We start from the raw sequence: 25,071 nt of genomic DNA, 5'->3' as shown, positions 1-25,071 counted from the left end.
GAAGTCTCTTCAGTCTGTGCACCAAGGACGGCATTTATTTGATCAAAAATACAGTTAAAACACCAAAATTGTTGAAATATTATTCAATTCAAAATAACTGTTTTCTATTTGAATATAGTTTATACGATAGATTCAAAGCTGAATTTTCAGCATAATAACTCCAGTCTTCAGTTGTCACATGATCCTTCAGAAACCAGTCTAATAGGCTAATTTGTTGCTCAATAAACATTTTTGGTTATAATCAGTGTTGAAAACAGTTTTTGCTGGCCAGTATTTTTCACTGACCAAATATGATGCTTTTTTATGGTATATAAACGTCAAAACACAACAGCATTTTTTTTAAAATAACGCCCAATCTTGTCATAACAAACAACGAACATTCATGTCTTTACTGTCACTGTATAAACTGTAAAAGAATACGTGCTGAATGGAAAGTATTCATTTCTTTTAAAACACACTCTATCTATCATATTACGATTTTTTCAAAGAAAATTATAAATTTTTAATATTAATAGATATATATATGAGATATATATGAAACCAATAAGTCCATAAACAGTATGTTTGGTAAATCACCAACACTTCAATTTCACTTACCAAGTTACACACGCACATTCCCCCAGCATCAAACCGCAGCCACCCACTCTGCCAGTGACGTAACTTAAAAAACATTCATTATATTTTTTTTTTCCTCCAAAGAAAAGATCTGAATTCATAATAACATCTAACATACAAATAAACCGTTCTCAGTTACAATAATGGGCTGAAAAAGTGTTCTTAATTGTGTCAATGTAAATTTCAATGGCAACGAAAATGACATGTCCAGCCACACCCGGTGAAACAGGCAGTGTGTGTGTGTGTGTGTGTGTGTGTGTGTGTGTGTTCCCCTCTCCCCCCCCCCCCCCCCCCCCCCCGCCCCCCCCCCCCCACCCCCCCCCCCGGTTGTGCAGTGTGTGGTGTGTCTGGGCTTACTCATGAGCGTTATCACAAGGTACAACAGGTTCTGAGTACATGAACTAAAGTGCTAGTGTTTAAGGCATGCATTACAATAGGCTATCTGCTGCACCTTCGGCCAACCCCTTGTCTACACATCCCGAAGAAAGGTGACACTGGGATAGGTTTCCACTAATGGAACAGTGGTCCCTCATTTGAAACCAATCCTCATTATGGAATACTATACTACCCAGGTTTCAAAATAAATAGTTACCCAAAAACATTGCCCTACTCTGCATGAAAGTTCTACTAAACTTTCAGGCCATCCCAAGATGTAGAGGAGTTTGGTTCTCTTTCATCAGATTTGGAGAAAATGTAGCACTGCATCACTTGCTCACCACTGGATGCCTCTGCAGGTGGAATGGTTGACTCCGGATGAGTGTGCCAACCCCACAAAGATCAGGCTAACCACCCCAAATAATTGCAATTAAATGCCACAAGTAATCCCACCAATCCAGTCCATCCATTTAATGTACTTGTGCAGTGAAAAGCGTAGTGTTTGTAATATAAACAAAAATATTAGTCCATAATCTATAACAATTGCTGCCTCAAGTGAAAAAGTCCCTCTCCTTTTGTCCCTCTCTACATCAAAAATCCACCCCCCGACAGATTTTTTTTTGACTGTTTTAGCTGTAAACGGTCCTGTGCATATTTCCCTCCTGATTCAGACAAGATGACGTTTTCACTTTATATTTTATCCCGTGCAAGGCATGGGTTTAAAGTTAAAACGCCCTTGATGGATGTGGAATTCAGATTTGTTTGATTGATGGAGTTTTTTCACACAAGGTTAACTGATGGAAAGGGGTTGTGTGGTCTTACAGTGATTTTTTGTTTTTTTTTTTCAGCAGTTTGGACTCTCATTCTGACGTCAGCAATTCACTGCAGGAGTACCAAATGGTGAGCAAGTGATGGCTCCAAAATCTATTACGATGAAGAAACAAAACTCATCTACCTCTTGCATGGGCCAGTTCTGTGAGGACCATTGTCAGTTCAGTGAGCAATGTTTGCACACTTTTAATTTTTAGGGTTGTTTTCACTTTTTCACATGAGTTACCATAATGTGCTGTCTATTGTATTAAAACAATGCAGTACTAGAATTTTACAATGATTTTGCTAAGCAACAAACAACCAATCATAGACTGCCTCAGTGGATGGGCTTATTAATTATCCAGGCCAAGTATATCTCAGATCTGAGGGAAACATTTAGACGTTTATATTTATATTTCACCTTGGTTTTTTTGCAGCACGTTTTCATCCAGAGTTAGGTTTTAAATGTTGCAGTTTAGAAAGTAAAATTACGACGTTACTTCCAAATTGAATCCTGCCCATTTCCTTCATGAAAGATTTTGTGACTTGTGAAATGTGCCATAATGATACTCAGGTGTCAATATTACTTCCTTTCATCGGTTGTACAGATTCCCAAACATTCAGTGTTTACATTGGGGTTTAAAATATGAATCTGATTGACATCATGTATCATTCGTCTCTGTCGAAACTAGAGTTGTGTGTGGGTGGTGTTCTCCTTTAGTTGTGATCTTCTTCTCTTATACCAAGACAGCTGAGTCTTTTTAATTCAAGCAGCAAAGGTTTCCAACGAAACTGGATGAACGCGGAAATTACGGAAAGATAGTTTTTATAAACTATTTACCACGTAACATAATTTAACAATGCCTAAACTTTTTAAAAAACAACAGCATGTAAACTTATCTGCTGTTCCGACAAACGTTATTACTATCCAGTTCGATTTTTTTTCAGAACATCTGAAAAAGAATTTGCGGCTGGCTTCATTGACGCAACAGCATATCGAGTGGTATGTATTGCATACAGTACCGACACACCGGTCTCACTGGGACGGTGAACCGTCGCGAGGGTACGCGGGTTCTCGGCCCCTCTGATGGAACACTTTGCGGTGTTTTGCGTCAGTACGATTTCGAGGTCCTTGATAATTCCGGAAATTGAATTGTCTAGAACTGTTGCCAATGGAATCAGATTCAGCTGGTAGCTCACAGAACTCTGCCCTTTAGTGGACAGGGCCAGTGTAATGTTTTTGTTAGAAAGGTTTTCGATGGTTCCGTCGCTTGTCCGGTGTGTGTGCGTACCTGTGAGTCAATAACAGGATGTGCATAAAAGGATAGTGAAAGCCATAAAAGACATCCTGATTTATCGCCATATTTTCCCTTTTTTGGGCATTTTGACAGCAGCAGCAGAACACCTTCTAAACTACTGTTCTACATCTTGATAATGATGTGACCGAAGGATGTAGTCTAGGCTGGTTAAGGGGAAATGAACGCTTCCTGACGTGGGCTTCCTCTGGTCTCCGAATGTGGTCTGAGACCGGTTTGACGGGCGAGGTGTTTAGCCGGAAAAACCTTTCCCACTTACGTATTCGCACAGTTGCCGGCCGAGGATTCGGTCGAGTGGGCGGCCCAGCGGACGGAGGACGGCCGTGTTGGGTTGGCGTTTGGCAGGACGAGCAGGAGGAGGGGCGCAGGAAGCAGGAGTCCAGAGGTGGTGGCAGCCAATGGCGAACGAACGAGGCAAACAAAGTCTCATCAAGAAACAAAAACATAAGCTTTTCAAACTTTTTTTTCTAACTAAGTTTATCTGTCGGTGTGGTGGTAAGTCTGCAACAGTGTTGTTATTGTCAGCTGAATTGTCAGTTGTTTTTGTTACCCTGTAATGTAATAAGAATAGAAATAAAATAAAATTGGATTGGATTAAAAAATTTGGAATGAAAATAGAAATTGGCAATCAACTGCAATAAGTTTATGTTGGTTGAAGTATAAAAATGACTAAAAGCCCCGTTCACACCAAGAAAGGATAACTATAAAGATAACTATTAAGAGATAACAATATTAGCGTCCACAGCAGCAGCTAGCTAAACGATGTCGTATGTTTATTCTAAGCACACCGTGCGTCTGCTGGCTGTTTAAACTTTTGAGCTCGTCACAAGCAGGATTGATTTCTGATTGGCTTCGTTCAGTGTTTTTTATCGTTCATCGTTCCATCCTGCAAACAAAAAAAAAGAAAAAAAAAAAAGGAAAAAAAAATAAAACTGAAAGTGATTCCAAAGATATCGATTCTCTTTTTGCCCTTATCGTTATAGTTGTGGTGTGAACTCTGCTATTCTTTAATAGGTGAGAATGTTTTTAGAACTATATTCTTATCGTTATCTTTATAGTTATTGTGCTTGTGTGTGGAACGGGGCTTAAGACTACTATAAATTACTAAAGCTTAAATAAAAATAAACTCAAAAGCTAAATAATAATAAAAAAAAAACTATTTAAAAAGTATTTCCTTATTTGAAATAAAGCTGAAAATAAAATAAAATCAAATATAAATATTACATGAAAAAAAAATTTTAAATTTTAATTAGGAAATGTTGCCTTGGCAACTAATGAAATTATAACTTGAAGTACTAAAATTTGAATAACACTGAATAAAGATTATATTAAAGCTAAATACAAATAAAAAAACTACAACTACTAAAAAAAAATTGTTATTTAATGAAAGCTTTATAAATTCCAAAAGTACTAAAATTACTTAAAAAAATAAAAAATAAAGAAATTCAAACTAAATAGAAATAATTTAAAAAACTAAACTAATAAAAATAGCAAAAAGAGAAAGAACACAACCACAAAATTACTAAAACAAAGAAATTAAAATGAAATACAAAAATAAAAGTTAATTAAAAAGTTTAAAATATTAAAAAACACTAAATACAATAATATAGTATATACATAATACTAAAATAACACTGTGTATGCAAGCATTTGTGCTTTTACAGTGTTTAAACTGTTAACTAAAATGGTATATATAAACACCCATTTCATACTGTTTGTAGCCAATAGTAAAGAATACAACTCTGTTTGTTTTGATTCAGCAGAACTTTTGCTTTTGAGGAAAAATGTGGGTTTCAGCTTGATTTATTCTCTAAACAATTTCATGAGGCGGTGTTTTTTCCTGAGCGTTAAAGCAAAAATTAAAAATGAAGGGAGATTCCAGCATGAGAGGTGGATATTTTTGTGTGGCTTGAATAATTCAGAAACAGGGGATTTACTACATCTACTTGAATCTGTGTTCAGTTTTTGCGCGAGACTTTGAAGCTGAGACAAAGTGAATTGAAAGGAGTCCAGCAGTTCAACTGAGGCCCCAAAAAAAAAAAAAAAAAAAAAAACGAACGAAATGTTTTTGATATGTTTAAATCATATCGAACATGAAACCAGTCTTGTTACTGTTAACTAATCGAAAACCTATGAATTTTCATTTTTAAATTGTTAATTGAAATAAAGCTTAAATAAAATAAAATCTAAATATCCAAAAATAAAACTAAAAATGTATTCAACTAATAAAAAATTCAACTAATGAAAAAATGAGAAAGAAAAAGCAAAATGACTGAAATTAAAAATAAAAATTGCTAATTCCCAAAATATTAATAAATACTATGATATTGCAGCCTATAAATAATACAACAATACCACTGCATGACCACTCTGCACTTTCACAAAATATACAATAAATAACCTGAAAAACACTACAGTAATAATGGCAAGCTGTTGAACAAGTGCAAATTTGTTGTTAGATCCCGTTAAAAAAATGAGACCCAAGTATTAGAAGCAGATGTTAAACACTGTAGCAAGGCACAGCCAACAGCCACAACCAGACAATGAACCCCAAATGACCCCAAAACACCACTGTCACTTGCGGCATGCAGTACTGTATTGGGAGCAGCGCTCACGTCCTGTTAACACCAGACAGCAAACATTACAGTACAGCTAAACTGGGAGAAACACACAAGATGTTACCCTGTAGAGCTTCCATCAGCTACGCGGCTGTGAGGTTAAAGATCCTTTGAAATGGACAAAAATAATCAAATTACCAACACACAAACACGTGGCAGCCAAGGACCTAGTGAAAAATAAAAAAGTGATTCTATATTAATAGTTAAAATGGTTGTACGCCACCCCAAACAATCCACCTTGTGAGTTTGATATACAGTGACTCCAAAGGTATTTGTACTTTTTAAAGGGACGTTCACCTAAAAATGTAATCCAGTCATTTACTCACCCTCACATTGTTTCCTCAAACCTCTGTGAGTTTTCTTTCTTTTGTTGAATACAAAAGAAGACATTTTGAAAAATGTTGGTAACCAAAAAAGTTGACTGTAGCCATTGTCTTCCATTGTATGGAAAAAAAAAAACATAATATGGATGGTCAATGGCTACCGTCAACTGTTTGGTTCACCAACTTTCTTCAACACATCTTTTTTTGGTTAAGCAGAAGAAAAGAAATTCAAATGAGAAAAAAAAAAAGAGGTAAATGATGAAAGAAGAATTTTTTAATTTTGGTCAGTGAACTATCACATTTAAGTCAATTAAAAAAAAGTGGTCCCAAATACTTTTGTTTTTATTTAAACACTTTTTTTTTTAAATGTCTATTTGAGAAACGTGCTCGTGAAATAGTTGCATGTATTTATTTTAAAACCAATAAAACAAAATAAATTTGAGCCTATTCTATATCAGCCAAAGTTTGGTTGTGTTTTGCCATATGAAATACCCCCACGTGGATGAAAATTTGGGGGGGATAATAATCTCTGTCCAATAAAATCTCTGATAGATTTTTTGGATGACTGGTTACCGGTTTGATGACGTCATTAATATCAGGGGGAAGACGATGCGGCATGCTCACACCTACATGAGGACAAAGCATGACCGACAAACAAAGCACATACAATATTTCCCATAATGCCTAGCAGTGATACGGTGTTTAGAAACCATGGTGGCATGAGTAAGGCAGTAGTAAGAAAAGTCCATTAAAATCAGTGAGACGGAACACACAAGTGAGGTCACTGTGAGGTCAAAGGTCAAGTAAGATCGGTCGGGGGGAACTACTGCACTGCGCGAGCGTAAGCTGCGTTTACAGTCCCCAGGGTGGCCAAGTTAGTAAGACAGTGTGGTTCATGGAGACAACCCAGAACAACAAAACCAACAAGGGTAAACACCACCTGCGTCTAAAAAACTAACAAACCAGATCAGACTCGGCGGTTTAGAGCTTTACAGCGGGAATCTGGCAAGTCTGGCTGGATCGCAGGGCAGCTATGATAAAATCTGTAAAAGCAGCTCACTGTCCATTAAATAGAAACATTACAGCACAATACAGAAAGTTTGGTGAATCTCAAAACTTTGCCAGGTCATATTTTCACCCCAAAATAAAAACAACAACAACAAAAAAACCACATGGGAAAATTGGCCCAATAAATGTTGCCCAATTATCATTAAAATATTTGCGATATAAATAATCATTATAAATAATATAATATATATAATATAATATAATATAATATCAATATAATAAACTGCACAAATAAAGTATTAATGCTAAAAAATTCTTAATGTAAAGACTATTAATAGTTTTCCTAAAAAGGTATGGAAAAAATAGCTTTATTATTGATTATTATTATTATTATTATTATTATTATTATTATTATTATTTAGGTTATTATTATTATTATACCTGGACATGTTTTGTGTGAGATTCGTCTTCACTACATTGATACATACTGATACATACACATTATGATGCATAAGTTTTTTACTTGTTTTTACACTCAGAATATATCCGTACTTTTTATTGAGTATTCAGATTTATTCTGCAAAGGTGACAAGAAAGTGTCTCTATTTAAAATTTCCAAACAACCAGAAATAATCAATTAAAAATGTACAAAAACATCTAATTTCCAATATAAAATTTATACCCAATTTAATTTGAATCAACTCTGTGCTAAACTGGCACAATTGTTTTATTGAAGTCATTTCTTTCTTCATTTGTATTGTATGCATTCATGCCAATGGCCTAATAATATCCACTACCTTCAAAAGAAACTAATCCAGATGCATACACTGCTCACAAAGAGCTATCTGCACGTTTTAATGATGTTAGAATCTTTGTAAATATGTCTACCCCCTTGACCACTTAACATAGCGTCATGGGATTGTGCATTGATGTTGCTTATACAGTAAATGCTGCTCTGTCTGTTGCACAAATGTCTCATGCTTGCATGAGGGTGAGGGATTAATCTTCAAATGGATCGAGGTTGGAACCAAAATAACTTTATGGTGAATTAGAACATCTTGCATCCAAAGTAGTTATTGTAAGCTAGTTCCACTGCAAAATAAAAAAAACAAGCAGCACGTGATTATACTACTGTTAGCATTGCAACAAAAAAGTAGCGCTCTAAAGGCATGCAGCTGAGGTGTATAAGGCTGCGCTCATTGTAGCATTTTGGCAGCTGGGAATTAGACTTTTCTAAGATTTATTAGAACATAATTTTGTACCCTTGAAACTGCATTGTTCACAGTACCAAACATTTGACAAGCAGCCAAATTTATACTGTAATATACACGAAAAAATTAGTTAAACTAAGTGTGCATGTACCCGAAGGAAATAACAAAATCACAAATGAGATCTCAATATTTCATTTGTGTCTATTAGACCAGCAATGGAGATTAGAACCGAATGGAGACATTTGCTTCGGTCTCCTGTTAAAAAAGACCCCAGAAATCTTATGTCTCTCCTATATAGTTTCAGAAGACCTCTTAACATATCTCACACTGTGCTCAGATTGCCAAGAGAAATAAAGTCTGAAACACAAAAGCTGGAATTTGTAACAAAATCTTCATTTTGATGACAAATTACAAAGACAAACATGTGCACATGCACAATAAGACTGGGAACAACTATTAAGAAAGTAAAGGTCAATTTTTTCAAGTTGACTTATTCTTGTGAGCTATAAAAAACATATGTAGTGTTCTTCCTTAAATTAGGTAGAATGACCTCAATAAACCACTCTCAATTACCTCAAGACATTCTGGTTTCTCTGTGTCTCACGGTTTTGTTCGGAGCCCCCGTTGCAGATGAAGTGGAAAGCTTCCTTTTCTTCTCTGAAAGCTCTGCTCCAGTAATTTCGGGAAGTATTCAAGATTCTTGCTGCGGTCTCTCAGCTAGCGTGTAGCCTGGAGGAGCAGAACAGGTCTGTGTCTGATGCTAATCACCTCTGGAGTTTTCTCGCCTTGCGTCTCTACGATCAGCTCCTGCCACAGGGCTTGGGGACCGGCCCCGAGAGTTTCCTCAAAGGCCCCTGTGCAGCACAAAAACACTAGGAGATTTGGGGTCGTTGCTGGGCCTTGAGAGGCCCCCACTTCAGTTGGACGAGAGCGGCTTGGGGACTTGTTGAATTTCTGCAAGGGGTCGAAAGCGATGGGAGTGGTGGGTCGATGATGTTGAAGAGGCTGGAGAGAGGAGGCCGTCGTTGATGGTGGTGTGAACGGGACTGTCTCTGGTCGTAGTGGAACGGGCCCACAGCGGATTCGTTGTACCTTTTTTTGCTGCATGGGCAGTGGTTAAATTTGGGGTGGGAGCACGTATTTTGGCGTATTGCGAGTTGTTCTGATTTGCCAGAATTAGAGGGTTTCCTTTGGAGCTTGGGTGACCCGTATTTCGGCGAACAGCATGGGCCACTATTCAAACTTGGCTTGTATGACTGGAGATTACTGCAGTTCTTTCTCAGGCTACGAGATTGGATGAGATGAGATGGGGAGCGTGGAGCCTCCTTTGTAGGTGTCAGACAGCGGTGAGGGCTGCTTGTGAGGGTGCGAAGAGCCTCTGTTTGCAATCCCACCACTGATTAGTCTGGGTTGTCTGTGTTCCCCGTGTGGGTTAAACCATTCGTCTGGCATGCCATGTCCTGTAGCTGCCTTTTCCGGAGGGCTTGATCCGGATGCAGATGATCGGATGAGCATGCCGGCAGGAAAACGGCCTTTTCCTTCAATGTCGTCACTCAGATTCCGTGACAGTTCCAGCTCTAATGATGATGGGTATACCCGACCTGCAGCGCAAACCGATGGGAGTTCTCCAGGCCTAAAGTCCTTCCTCCAAATGACTCCTAAGATCACATGGGCCACCTTCCTCCCAAACACCTCCTCAGCACCTCCTACTACCTCCCCTCCCTTTACTTTTGGTCACTTTGGAGAACATGTAGAACTCCTGCTCAGTCGGGGGGCCTGGAGCAGACCGCTCCCTCGAAATGGGACTGTGGAGACGACATGCACCCCAAACTGTTCACCCTCTGGGCTGCCCTGAGTGGGAGCATTTGGCAGTACTCAGGGCTACTCATGGGTGTTGTGGTCCAAGGTAGCGCTGGTGGTCAGGTACCAAGATGCTGGCTGGATATGCTTCTGAAGTAGACTCTGCCCTTCGGTATTCTGCCCTTTGCTGCCATGCCCTCCATCACTGGAGAGGGGATTACTGGGGCCAGGAATGGGGTCAAGCAGCCAGGCGAGCTGGTGGGCAGATCCCAACGACTTACCATTGAACTCCTCAATGTATTTGAGGTCATCTGGTGAAAGGGGAGAGGAGGAGTCACATCATCCCGTCCATGCTCGCCAGGCTTGCTCTTATCAGGTAGGCAAAGGGGGAGCTGTCCATCAAACGCTGGAAAGTCACTCATGGAGCAAACTGACTTTGCCCTGCAGGGGCAAAAATTAATGAAAAAGTTACATTGGTGTTGAAAAACATTGTAACTAACACTGCTCTTGACTTGTTCAGCATCTGGTAATTATTTTGAAAATATTTTGACGCAGTTCATTAAGGATGATGGCTTTATGTGCAAAGGATAGACTCAGTGCTCAAAGAAAGTATATTATACGCAGCACAATGTCGCTGTTTAATTTTTGGAACAGTCTTTGTTTCTCCAGGGAGTCTATGTTCTCAGAGCTAACCCTATGCTCCCCCTAACTTCGAGAACATGAGACCCTAAGAACTGGGGGGATTTTAGAACCTTGTGAATAAAAGATCCTGGGAATGGGGGGAACATAGAACCCCTAGGAACATGGGAGCCTGGGAACAGGGGATCTTGGGAACTGGTGGCTTAGGACCCTAGGTACATGGGACACTAGGAACTGGAGAACACAGATCCCTAAAAACATGGAAGTCTGGAAACTGGAGAACACAGAATCCTAAGAACATAGGAGCCTGGAAATAGGGGATCTTGGGATCTGGGAACACTAGGGACCCTAGGAACATGGAATGCTACGACTGGGTAACACAGATCCCTAAAAACACGGAAACTGGAGAACATAGAACCCTATAAAATAGGAGCCTGGGAAACGGGAACTTTGGAACATAGTACCCTTGGACCATAGGAAATGGCTCCATCAGGAGCATGCCAATGATACTTTAAAGCACTCTATAGGTAGCCATTTAATGTGTCAAGCCTAAAGGATAAGTATCTTTATTAGAGCAATACAGTGTACTGATGAAGTTATCTATCCTTTGTTGCTGGCACATATAATCTCTGGTCTACCGAGATTAAACTATTCCTTTCCATTCACAATTCTCCAGAGATGTTGCTGAAATGGCAACAACAGCACAGTCTAAACATAGCTGTTAGCCTGTGCTCAAACAAGGGCAAAGTGAAAATGATTGATCCGTACAAGGTGAGACGGCCAGGAAAAGACACTGAAGCTTATTAGCAGTAACTGAAACAATGTTGAGACCTTTGAAAAGGGCAATGATAAATGGACATGGGGGTCAGTAACCTGGGCTCATAAGAGTTCACCGCCAGATACCAAAACCAGCAACTAAAGACCTCAGGTTTTATATTCACGCAATTTTAAAATAAGCAAATTAGCAATGTTTTCTGAGGCTAGGATCACTATACACTGACAAATCTTACACCTAACCCCTTTAGAAGTAAACTGTGGTATCTCTGATCATTGTAAACACCATTCTACTTATAATTATGAAAAACTAACCCTAATCATATTATACATCGTTCAGTCTTGAAATATAAGATTATTTTGTTTATTCACGTAGCTGTTTTCAAGTTTTGTCAAGCTTTGCTATTCTTCAGAGCACTTTTAGGTTCCTGAGAGAAGAGCAAAACTTGCATTGACTAGAACACACATACTCATAAACATACAGAAAATACCTGAGTAGGCTGCCACTACTCTTCTCTTCTTCAGGGTAAATGGCAGGATCCACACTCTCAGAAATCTCATTCAGTGCCTGAAACAATAAGTTAAAAAAAAGCCACAAAATGTTAACTTGCTTTAAGAATTTATGTGGTACATTGAGTGCAGATTGTTTTGCTATGTAATAATTCTTCCTCATTTCATATGCCAAGATGTTAGCCAATCATAATAGAGGTCATATACATACAGAACTCATTTACAGCAGCAAAAACAGCATATTTAATAATAATGGTCAGAGAGAGGCTAATGACCATGAAAAAAAAATCGACTGATATTATGAGCCGACCTCAAGAAGAAGAAAAAAAAAATTGCATGATAAAAACAATGTGCCCTATCGTGTAGTGTGTACTTATTGTCTTACTCTGTCTCTTACTTCCTTCAGGTGAGGGAACCTCTTTTCGCTCTCAAGACGTGATGGAGGAGGCACCTCGGCTTCACTCAGAGGATCCAGAGAAAGGGCATCCAGGAACAGGCTCTCTGGGGGCCGGTGTCCCTCAAAGGGTCTGGGTCTGCCCATCGCCCCCTTCTCCTCCAGCGTGGCCTCCGAGTCAGAGTGGGAGCGTGTGTGTGCGGCTGTGCAGGGGGAGCGTGGAGATCTAGGAGCCCTACAGGGGCTCTCCTGAGGAGAGAATACATGTGCTGCGCCTCCTTCTGACTGAACAACGTCTTTCTGCATCTGGGGTGGAGAAGAGGAGATGATGGCTTTGTTTCAAGACTTAGTAAGCTGTCTTGCTGCCAACTGTCTTAGGCAACTATCTTCTAAGGCAGGGGTTTTTTTGGCCGGCTGAACCCCTTAGATGTGAAACATTTACATTTAGTCTCTCCTGAGATTATAAATTAATATTTAAATAATTCAACACATTCCCATGTTCATTTAATCTTTTATTAAAAGTGATTTATTTTGACTTTGTAGTTGGAACCCAATCAAATGTAATAATAATAATAATTTTAGTTATAATATATTATGATATTTAACTTTTATTATTAGAAATTAGTGCTGTCAAACGATTAATCGCATCCAAAATAAAAGTTTTTGTTTACATAATATATGTGTATGTACTGTGTATATTTATTATGTATATATAAATACAGACACATGCATGTATATATTTAAGAAAAATATTTTATGTTTATATAATAAATATATTTATATTTAATATAAATTAAATGAATATAAATATATATACATGTAAATATTTTCAAAATATATATACTGTATGTGTGTTCTTTTATATATACATAATAAATATACAAATTACACACACATATATTATGTAAACAATAAACTTTTTTGGATGCGTGATTAATCGTGATTAATTATTTGACAGCACTATTAGAAATTAATACAGAAATATATTACTATTGTAAATTACAATAAAAAAATCTATATTTAACAATTATACTTTCTTTACACTACAAGTTACAATACTAATATTTAGGTATTTTTTATTTTTATTAAGATTTTGATTTTCAAATGTTGTAAATGTGTAAATAAAGTGAACCTCATGCATGTTGCATTACCAAATACATGTTTTATGCATTTATTGTGAACTAAGCTGCTCTGAGATGCTGAATACAGTGGATTATATCATGAAATATTGAAATAATGAGTTTCCATTATTGATTCTGCTATTTTCCGGTTTATATGTGTGAAGCTGCTTTGACACATTCTGTATTGTATTAAGTGCTACAGAACTTTTGAATGCTGTTACTGTACTGTAAATGTCTTGTCTACCGTGTATTGAATGTGCATGAGTGAAATAAGCAGGATTTTGGCCCCGGACCTTTTCCATCTTGTGGTACATTTCCCGTAAGCTGCGGTCCCACTCCTGTCTCTCTTTCTCGAACCGCTCCAGTAGGTCATTCCTCACACGGGTCCAGCGCTTTTCGCTCCATGCTGCAGTTTCCAGCGCAGCTCCAGTGCCGTGCTGTGACTGTCGGCCAGCAAGCGGCGCTGTTTCCTCCCGCTCCTGCTGTAACACGTCTGCAGAGTCTGCACCTTCATCTGCGACTGCGCCTGCAGACTCACCTCTCATATCCTGCAGCTGCAGACAAGGAAAAGAATAAATGCCAATATAAATAAATCTTTGAAATGGCAAACTACAGTCTTGCAGAGCATGCACAATATGCAAATTATATGTATACACAGAACAAAACCGAATAATACCACACATTCCCATTATTAAATGCACTACACTGGACCTCCCATTTACACTACGACAAATGAACCGCAATTACAGCTGTGATTTATAACATCAACTTCTGGGTTTTTAGTGTAAACAATGGATTAAAAATGTGAAATAACCATATTTATTTCTAATATGTTTATGAATTAAACATGCAAATTATTGACATCATATTATCATTTATTAAGGGGCTATTTTTATTATAATTATTATTATTATTTTTTTTATTTAATGAAATAAACATACAACTTCCTGACATTATATGACAACATTTTATCATTAGCATTTATTATTACTATTAATCTATTACTATTATTATTATTATCATCAATAATACTAGTATTACTAAACTTGCTGACTTAAACATGCAACTTACTGACATCATATGAAAACAATCTAGCCATATAATAATAATAATGACTTTTATTATTATTATTATTATTATTATTATTATTATTATTATTATTATAACACTCACTGAATTAAATATGCAAATATGCATATATTATTTGTAATTATTAGTATTAACAATAATGTCTAATAAATACTAATGATTATTATTTTTTTTTTTTTGCATTCGGTGAACTGCTATTTGTTAAATGCTAGATAGATAGATAGATAGATAGACTAGATAGATAGATAGATAGATAGATAGATAGATAGATGATAGATAGATAGATAGATAGATAGATAGATAGATAGATAGATAGATAGATAGATAGATAGATAGATAGATAGATAGATAGATAGATAGATAGATAGAATGTTTAGTATACAGTACATAGTGTATACTGCAAAGAATGGAATCAGCAGTATGTGAGTGTTCAATTCTGAACACAGCCATACAAACACACTCAAATAGGACTCTGCATAGCTAAATAGCAACTGTAAATATACACTTAGAGTGTAAGTTTGCCAAATAGCCAAAATTAAATGCAGAAAACCTAGTGCAGGATAGTCCAGATACACCTTCTTTGCATGTCTAGCCAGATGTTCCTAAATCTACTCACTGTCTGAATGAGCAGGGCTCCTCTGACATCTGCTTTCTTTTAATAGACCATGACTGTATTTGACGGCCGTATTGCACCACCGCATAAATATAGCAGGCTATTTAAAGACACTCCTTAACTTACGGACACAAAAATAGCACACAAGTCACTGAGAGCCGAAAGCAACACATGGCACTGCAGATGCTTAACATCTTAGCAGATGCTGCTTAACTAGATTTATGTCAGTTTTTATGAGGACAAAAATCAGTTTTATGACAAGAACGAATTTCACTAGTCTGACCTTTTAGAAAGTCACCTTGGACATTGATAAAATTGATTAATGTTTATTTGTTTATTTTTTTAAAATGCTATTTACATTACTGTTTCAATGATTTTTTTTTTTTGATACAGTAAAAACAAGAAATATTTTTAACATATTTTCAAATGTAATTTATTTCTGTGATGCATAGCTGACGGGCCTCTAGCTTTTTCAGCAGGGCCGGCTCCAGGCATGGCACCCAAATTACTGTCTTGCCCACCCAATCAGAATTCGATAAAGGTGACGTTAAATTTGTTGTGCAAATGTTAAAGCTAATCTGAAGCGGACTGTATTTTTCAGAAGTTTTAAGCTATAGCTTGAGACTGAACAAACACCACATAAAATAAATCCAGAAAATTTCAGCATATTTATTTTATTAGCTGAATGTAAGGTGCGCTGAATTCACGCGGAGGCTTCAGACTGTTGCAGAAAAGCAGAGGCTGACAATGAGCGAAAACGGGCAGAAATATTTGCACGCTATTGCGGGGAGTTTGTAGGCTATACAGTTGAAAGCCTACTCCTTTCGACTTGCTGTTAATGTTGGATGTAAGAATTACTTACTATAGCAACAGTCAGCTAGACTTTATCATCCAGTGATACAAACAGACTTTTTTTTGTCAAATTCCGCCGTTTTGGATTGAAAGTTGGACTGTCATTTACGTGATTCATGTAATTCATAATTATTGTGATTGTTGTCTTGCGTTTTCTACATATTAGGAATACAACTAAAATTGAATCGGTGCATATTTTAAAATAAAAGTATTATTTGCAGTTCAGATTGATTACTTTACAAAAAAATCTTATTTATTTAGTTCCTTTACCATTACCAAAGTGGTCTGGTCTTAATATTGTCAAAACAATAGTCCCCCTAATGCTCTAGATATGATTATGGGCTTGTTTGGTATAAATAAAAAAGTTGGTTGAAAAAATTACCAGTGTAGAAACGATGATACAGAGAAAGAGAAAACATAGTTTTTTATTATTATTATTATTATTATTCAAAGAAAACAAGTTTATTTTGTTGTGAAAGTGCATGATATTCTATGCCCCCCCCAGGATATCCGCCAGCCCACCTTTCTATAGCTGTTAAGAACCGACCCTCCTTTTCAGCATCATTACTCAGTCTTCAGTGTCACATGATCTTCAGAAATCATCCTAATATGCTGATTTGCTGCTCAAGAAACATTTCTGATTTAAAAAAAAAGGTGTACTGCTTCATATTTTTATGGAAACTGTGATACATTTTTCGTTTCATGATTCTTTGATGCAAACAAATTTCAAAGGACACCATTAATTTGTCTTAAAGGTCTTTACTGTCACTTTTGATCAACTTAATGTATCTTTGCTTAATAAATGTATTGATTTCTTTCTAATTCCCCTAAACTTTTTATTGGGAGTGTAAATATTTTTAATATTAATAATATTTTTTATTCTTATTTTAAAACCACAGCATTAATATTTTTCCATTTTATTAAAAAGTAACTATTTTTATATATATAATAGTTTGTGCTCAATACCAGACTCGTGAATGAGTGAGTGACCATTAATAAAGTTGATGTGATGTAGAGCGATCGAGTTTAGTCACTTAGGATGCTCCCTATGTAGACAGCAGTCAGGTTTTAGGTGCTGTACTGCCGTTCACAGGTGATTCTGCTGTGATGTAAGGTTTGTTTCTGTACCTGGGTGACGTGACTCCTCATTTCAGCGCACTGTATCTCCCACGCCGCTCTCTCATTGGCTAACGTCTGCTGCAGCTGGCAGCGCCGCTGGGCCTCCTCGCGGAGCTCCGCCCTGAGCTCCTCCAGCAGAGAGCGCAGCGCATGCAGCACCCGCCGACTGTCACCCGCCTGCACACACAGACCACAGTGTTACTATAGCTTGACTGAGTTCTCAGTTTAAGTATCAACTTCGTCTTAGATGTTTCAAGAATGACACAAATGAGTCACTAGTTGTCATCCAGTAAGAGAGTAGAGCTATAAAATGAATGCTAACAGCAGCTCAGATCATTAATACTTGCCAATCGCCAAATGTGAGTAAAAACCAGCTTCGGCGATTATTTATCAACTAGTATATTAACTCTAACAATGCCCGAGATATGCCTACAATATGAACCAAAGTGAAGCAGCACTTCAATCTTTTCATGGTTTGCAGTAAATGCGGCGAAGCTCCTAAGCAGCTTTAATTAAAGAAACAGTGCTGTCATTATTGAGTCACAATAATTTGTCCTGTTTAAACTAAGTGAGTGTTAATGAGATTTGTGAGCACATTAATATCAAATCCCTCATAAGTTTAAAGACAAAGTGTGCAATTTCTGTGGCAATAAACAGAATTGCAAAAAAATTTACATTTCTAATACACCATTTATTGAAATGCTGCATTTTAATTGAGTGCAGCCAGTGGTGCAGAAATAACACTTTAACAGTAATGTCCAATGAGTGACGGTTCAATAAACCAATATCTTACTAAGGACCATATCTTCCCTCAGTAGTATGTAAGCTTCGTCAGCACAGCAGAATGTTTTAGATATGTTGTATTTAAGTTTATTCGTGTTAGAAGTGTTTGTTCAGAACAAATGACTTCTACTGAAATTCATTCAAAACCCTATGCATGCCGAGAAAACAAGAGATTGTGGCAGCTTTTAATGATTTGTAAAACTAAAGTGTTTACAAACTCCTGCACTTAGAGCGGTTAAATAATAGACTAGAGCTGAGAGAAGGTTTACTGCTTTATATGGAGCAAACAGGCACTGCTGCTGAAACATTTACTCTGATTTAATATTTACTACAGAACGCAGAGAAGAGAGATTTTAAGGTGAACTATCACGAGCACAATTTTTTCCCCCTATAGTTTGTTTAATATACAAAAGGATAAATATGATTAACACCAATCCCTCATCCCAAATAATGTCTAAACACTGTGGATTATTACAGCACTTCTTGGGATTTTGCCTGCTTAAAATGAATTGCTTCTTGTTTTCCTCATTTTTATTTGGATAAAATCATCTGCTAAATGAATAAATGCAAATATATTTAAAACTGTATTGGAATGAAATGTAAACTAAACTTTACAATTAATTTGATTTGCCATAGAATATAAATTTGCTTGGATTTGACACTTATTAAAATTGTAGAAATACAATCCTGTTACAGACCATACTTTCACATGTTTGATGGATATGTTGCTGTCATAATAAAAATAACAAAAAAAAAATAACTAATTACTATACAGTTTTACTATATACTGATGACTTTAGATCAATATATAGTTAAATTAATGTAAATCATGAAAAGTGATGAGGTGTTTTTGTTGTGTCTAATTTTTGTGAGTCTCGATATTTCCTGTTAATAAAATAAAATAAAACAAAACAAAATAAAATAGTGTGTGAATCCCTGTGACATTATTTTCATTGCAAAATGTGTTTCTGTGGTATTTTTACCAGTTTCTGGTACTGGAATCTCTCTGGTGACAGCAGGAGGGGGCTGGGCTCTGTGAGGTCACTTCCTGTGATTTGGGTGCACACTTTGTCTTCCCTCTCCGTCTCTCCATCACCCTGGTCGACCATAATGCCCAGTTCTGGAATGTTCTCCAATCGTTCATACTGAAGAAAAAATAAGAGAGCAAGCAGAGAAAATGTTTAGAGTAAAAAAAAAAAAAATTAATACAAATAAAATTAAACAAAAACAAATTTGATAAAACAAAATATGTTTTAATATAAAAAACTAAACCTAAATATACTAAACAAAAATAAAGATTAAAATAAAATAACTTTTATTTCTTATATTACAAAATCTTGTAATGTCTTAAAACAGGCTTAAAATATAATTTCTTTCTACATTCTTTCTCCTTTTTTTTATTTTGGGTTGAACAGTTTTATTTTTTATGAGATTCACCTATTCTATAAAATACTATACTATAAAAACATCTATGAAAAAATCTATGCAATATTAAATGTATAAAGTGATTTTGTGTGTGTGTGTGTGTGTGTGTGTTTTTACTATTACTAAAATTATTATTTTTTAACCTGTGATACCTGTATTACTGGATTATGCATTAATTATGCTAAAGTACCGACTTACTAATGTACTTTAATGTATGTATTTAGCCTATTTTTAAATTTACTGACAATTTGCTTCTATCTAAAGCACTCAAAGTACAGATTTATTGAGTTCAAACATTCCCTGGAAATCAAACCCGTGATCTTGGTGTTGCTAGTGCCACTCTTTTACTGTTTGAGAAATAATGATGTATTAAGATGCTGTTAAATCATTTCAGTCTACCTAATATTCCTGCACTGGAAATGTTCTTAAGCGTCACTGTTAAATTTCGTTGTGCTTCAGAAAGCAACAGCTGCTGTTGTAGATATGACAGATGGATTGTGAAATGAAAAATCATACAACATGTGCTCACACTAATTCACACTATGGTTCATCAGACGACCGACTGCCATGAAAGAGACAAATATATCTAATAAAAACAAAAAGAAGTAGTGACACATCTACAAGAACTCATCAGAAATGCAAACTTCACATTATTCATTTTTTTTTTTTTTTTTTTGAGTTTATTATTTTTGTTTGTTTTTTTTTAATCAAAACTTAATATAAAATAAAAATAAAACAAAACTAAACATTTTATATAAAACTAAAACTGAAACAAAATATAATACATTTTATTTAATTTATATAATGCTTATTTTTTAGATAGTTTTAGTTTTATGTAAAAAAAATTAGTCTTTTATATTATTATTATTTATTTATATATATATGTAAAAAGCATTCATGTACTGTATCTGTAAATACATACAATAAAAGTACATAAATACTTTAGCATTATTAATGCATTGTCCAGAAATAATCAAAGGTGCAAAAAAAAAACTTTATATATAATAAAGCATGATTGGGTAAATGACCAAATGTAACGTTTTTTTTTTTTTTTTTTTTTTTTACTTTTTATAGATGCAATGGGTAAATCTCATAAAAACTCATCTGGTCAACTATAGTTATTGTGGAACCGCTCGCCTCAGCATGCGCTCCCTCCTCCAGTCCATCCGTCCTGCGGCCGAGCCTCCAGTGCATCAGGATCCAGCGCAGCTTCATGTAGACAATGACCATATTGTGGCGGAACAACCTCACTTCCTGTTGCAGCAGGACTCTTTCCTGTGGCCATGTCGGCTCGTGAGATTGGAGTCCCTGCAGCTCGAGTCCTCGCCGGGCCTCGGCTCGCCTCCTCTCCTCCTCCTGCACAAGCCAAAGCATTCAACAAAGAGTTATGGTTAATAAACTTGTTATTATTATGACATAAGACAGATGCATGCTTTTTATAGAGAGCAATAAAACTATGAAAGATCATGTGGATGATCTTTCATAGAAAAACCATCTAAAAATATAATTGCTAGCTGGACTAAACTAGTTTAGGTGGATAATTAGCCAGACTAAAAGTTAGTGGGGATCTAGCTAGGCTGGTAAACCATCTTGGACTAGCAATAAAGCAGTAACTAGTTCTAATAACTGTACTGACCCTATATAGTCCACTTAATTTCTATAAGGATGTACAATACAATTTGTAGGATTTGTACAAACGTCCTCCTTCAGCTTGTGCTTCACGTGTCTTTTTGCAGTCAAATCTTTACAATTTTATAAAGTAAAAATAAGAATACCTTTGAGCTTGTCAGTAATATTTTAAGATGAAAACGTATTCAACTGATGAATTGATTTACTTCATTATCCAGACATCATGTTTTTTTTTTTTTTTTTTTTTTACAAAAGTCATGTTCAAATGTGAGATCAACAGGCTTTTGAGTAACATGTATTTGATCATCTCTCAATCATCATTGTATTATAAGTTTGATCATAAAACTAATCATTTAAATATCATCTTGCTAAGACATTATTTGAGATATAGAGTGCTGACTGACATTTATTTCATGTCATAAAAATCACATTGATTTACATGACAAGCATCAGAATTGCATCACTTTTTAATCATATAAATATCAGCATTTTTTCAACCATATTCTCACTATATAAGCCATTGAAGCCTGATGGATCAAATACGATACTCATTAAAAACACATTTGCAAACATTTTTTTTTTTAAATGTCTGAACATTCAATAAACTGTCCCATAAAAAAATAAAAAAATAAATAATAATAATAAAAACTTTTTGGCTATTATTTCAAATGTCACACTTTACAGGGTTAAGCTGCTATGACTTAATGGTTATACAGACTAGTCAGCTAGTTATACTGTACTTATAGTCCATGTTTTGGGTCTGGTATACTGTCTATCCAGGGCAAGCTACTATTTTTAACATCAGTTTCACCCGTGAAGAGCTTTTGAACTGATGACTTGTACAGTAGGTCTGATCCTGTTTCTAAAAGTAAATCATGTTAAGTCATATTTACTTCTATATTGCTTCATACAATTACACATTATTTCATGAGAAGAGCAGCTTTACAGATGAGACTAATACAACTGAATCAGTAATGCCACTCTACAGCAGATAATACTGTAGTGGGTTCAGTTTCGAGTCAGTTTTCAGTAATGTACCTGAGTGATGGATGAAGTGAAGCTGTCTCTCATCCTCCTGTCGTGCTCCAGGCGGAGCTGTGTTTCTCTGGTTGGTGTTCCCATCTCGGACAGGACCGGGTCACGGAGCTGGACCCCATCAGAACACACAACAGCAGTCTCAAAATCCCAGCACTTTCGAGAGAAACACCATCAGTTCTCATGCACAAGCCTGTCTGTGTCATGCAGCACGGCAGATGTGAGGTAATAAATATTACACTGCATTCTTAATGGAACAGTTTCCTAACAAACTCTCTGGATCTCCGGTGATAAATGCTAGAGAATTAATTCAGTAAGCTCATAGTCAATTTAGATTCATTTCTACTCTGAAGAAATACTAAAGCTGTGTTTTATGTACCGCTGTTTGTAAGTGATAACAAATGTGACCCTGGAGCACAAAAGCAGTCTTAAGTCTCTGGGGTATATTTGTAGCAATAGCCAAAAATACATTGTATGGGTCAAAATTATAAATTTTTCTTTTATGCCAAAAATCATTAGGATATTAAGTAAAGATCATGATCCATGAAGATATTTTGTAAATTTCCTACTGTAAATATATTAAAACTTAATTTTTGTTTAGTAATATGCATCGCTAAGAATTCATTTGGACAACTTTAAAGGTGATTTTTCTCAATATTTTGATTTATTAATTTTTTTGCACCCTCAAAGGTTCCAGATTTTTAAATAGTTGTATCTCGGCTAAATATGGTCTGATTCTAACAAACCATACATCCATGGAAAGCTTATTTATTAAGATTATTTATTCATTTTTTTTTTAAATTGACCCTTATGACTGGTTTTGTGGTCCAGGGTCACAAATGTCTTGTTGTAAGAGTGAATCAGGGTTATTATTGTTAACTAATACTAAAACTAAAACCATAACAAATATTTTTGTTATCTGAAATAATTAAACATTAACTAAAATAAAATAAAATAAAATGTAAAATTACATAATTTCTAATATTTTCCAAGACAACATTTATCATTTTTGTTTTAAGCTGAAGTACTAAAATATATAAAAGTAATTTTAATAAAATAATAATAATAAATATTAATAATAAAAAAATTATATAGAAACGGTAAAAAAAGACAAAAACAAACAACTAAATTATTACATTTGTTTTTAAACATTGTATATATATAAATATAAAATCTAATTATTATCTAAATCTAAATATTAACAAAAACCATTGTATATCATAGGCTCATATAACATATACTATCGTTAATCATAAAGACGATAGAATAAGCATATGTTGCCTTTGATCAGTAACATCAAGTCATAATTACAAGTGAGAAACGCTTCTGTTCTCGAGTACCATGTTTTTAAGGGACAGCACATAAACTGGGACAAACACACAACAAATTAAATGCAAACATATATATCAACAGATGACATGATTGACACATACAGCCCTTATTTTCAACACAAACATCACATTTTTCAAAGCCCCTGCGTGAGAGGATGGTGAGTGATCGTAATTCATGACAAACCAGTGTGATTTTAAATTAACAGCGGTGGTTGTGAGCGGAGTGAGAAGAAACCAAAAGAATCACTGAGAGACAATGATGTGAATTAAGTGAACAAACAAACTGCTCTCGGCTAGATCTACCGTTTCATTTAATTGCATCAGACGAATCAGTGGTGTTACTGTATCTGGTCTAATAACTTTGTGTAAAATAACTGTAGTGCTATTTATGACATCTGGCACACTTTTCTACTGCATTAGAGATTCATTGCATTTTATTAAATTAAATAAAGATACACAAACTAGGGAGAATTGCTCTTTATAGTGAAGTACTGTATGCCCTATGCTTTCCTTTTCCTCTAAAAACAGGCTCTGTTTCAAAATCTAGTGAGCAGCCTTTCTGTCTTCATTGTCAGCATCATAAATGTCATATTGCATAAGGAATTTAAAACACTCTACATAGACATCAAATAAATAACAAAATACTACAAAAATAAATAAATAAATAATCACATGCAAACATTGTGTGAAATAGTCCATTTTAATTTATTTTTAACAATTTATAATTGTTAATTCTATAATATTTGGAAAATAAATATTTATTTAATGTATAATTAACTATTTAATGCACTTATTTAATCTAAAAAATGTATTTAATTTGATAAACATATTTAATGCATTATAGTGTATATATAATATATCCAAAAATCCATTTTAAAACTAGCATAAGCATTGTTTAGGCAAGGTTTCACCTCCAGAAGGTGTCTATGATGCCTAAACAATGAACTCTAGGTTTTGAAACAGATCCAGAGACATAGTAGTAGTTTTTGTTGGAGATTTGTCTGACAGAGAAACTCAATATTCACACACTGTCACCTTTGTGCTCAAACACCAGTGCACTCACATTCATTTCAAATCTAATCAAACTTTTATTTTGAAATCTGGAGCCATATTCATAAATACTTCAGGCTTAGATGCAACCCTCGTGGTTCAGGTTTTAAGATCTGGTACCTCTGAACGCACCGAGGTCATTCGTGTTTCACGGCGGAAATGTCATTAAACCAGTGTGTGAATATTTCCTCAGTTTTGATCTGTACTGCACATTTTCACAAGGGAAGGCACTCCAGCTCTCTAGTTTTCCATACACCACTGAAACAGCTCTTACTAGCCTGTCTTAATGTTAAAAGAGGATCACAGCCTTGGTTATGTCTTGACATCAGCCATGTTTTTTTTTTTTTTTTTCATGTAATATGGTTATAGACAAATCCGGCGAAACACGGAAGTAAAGCAGCGCCGCCATTACTGCGTGCCTTGCTGCTAAGGAAGTAGCAGAAGTAGCGTTAGTCCCGTAGGCGGCTGTAGCAGATTATAGCTGTACGAAAAGTTATTTTTATTTAGTTTTTTTAGTACGTATGCTGTCCAGTGATGCCGAGAAGAGTGTGTTGTTGCCAAAACTACAGGCATGGAATAAACACGTTTGTGAAATCCACGAACCTTTGTTGCACATTGACTGCCCATGTTC

The 25,071-nt window shown here is 35.6% G+C and overlaps 1 pseudogene; it reads right to left on the bottom strand.

The window, feature by feature from the left end:
- LOC109064090 overlaps positions 1–25,071 on the bottom strand; it is a 58,270-nt pseudogene that overhangs the window by 4,530 nt on the left and 28,669 nt on the right.

The sequence above is a fragment of the Cyprinus carpio genome, chromosome B2 (genome assembly GCF_018340385.1).
Source record: "Cyprinus carpio isolate SPL01 chromosome B2, ASM1834038v1, whole genome shotgun sequence".
In the NCBI taxonomy this organism is placed as follows: domain Eukaryota; kingdom Metazoa; phylum Chordata; class Actinopteri; order Cypriniformes; family Cyprinidae; genus Cyprinus; species Cyprinus carpio.
This window is presented reverse-complemented; position numbering and strand designations above follow the sequence as displayed.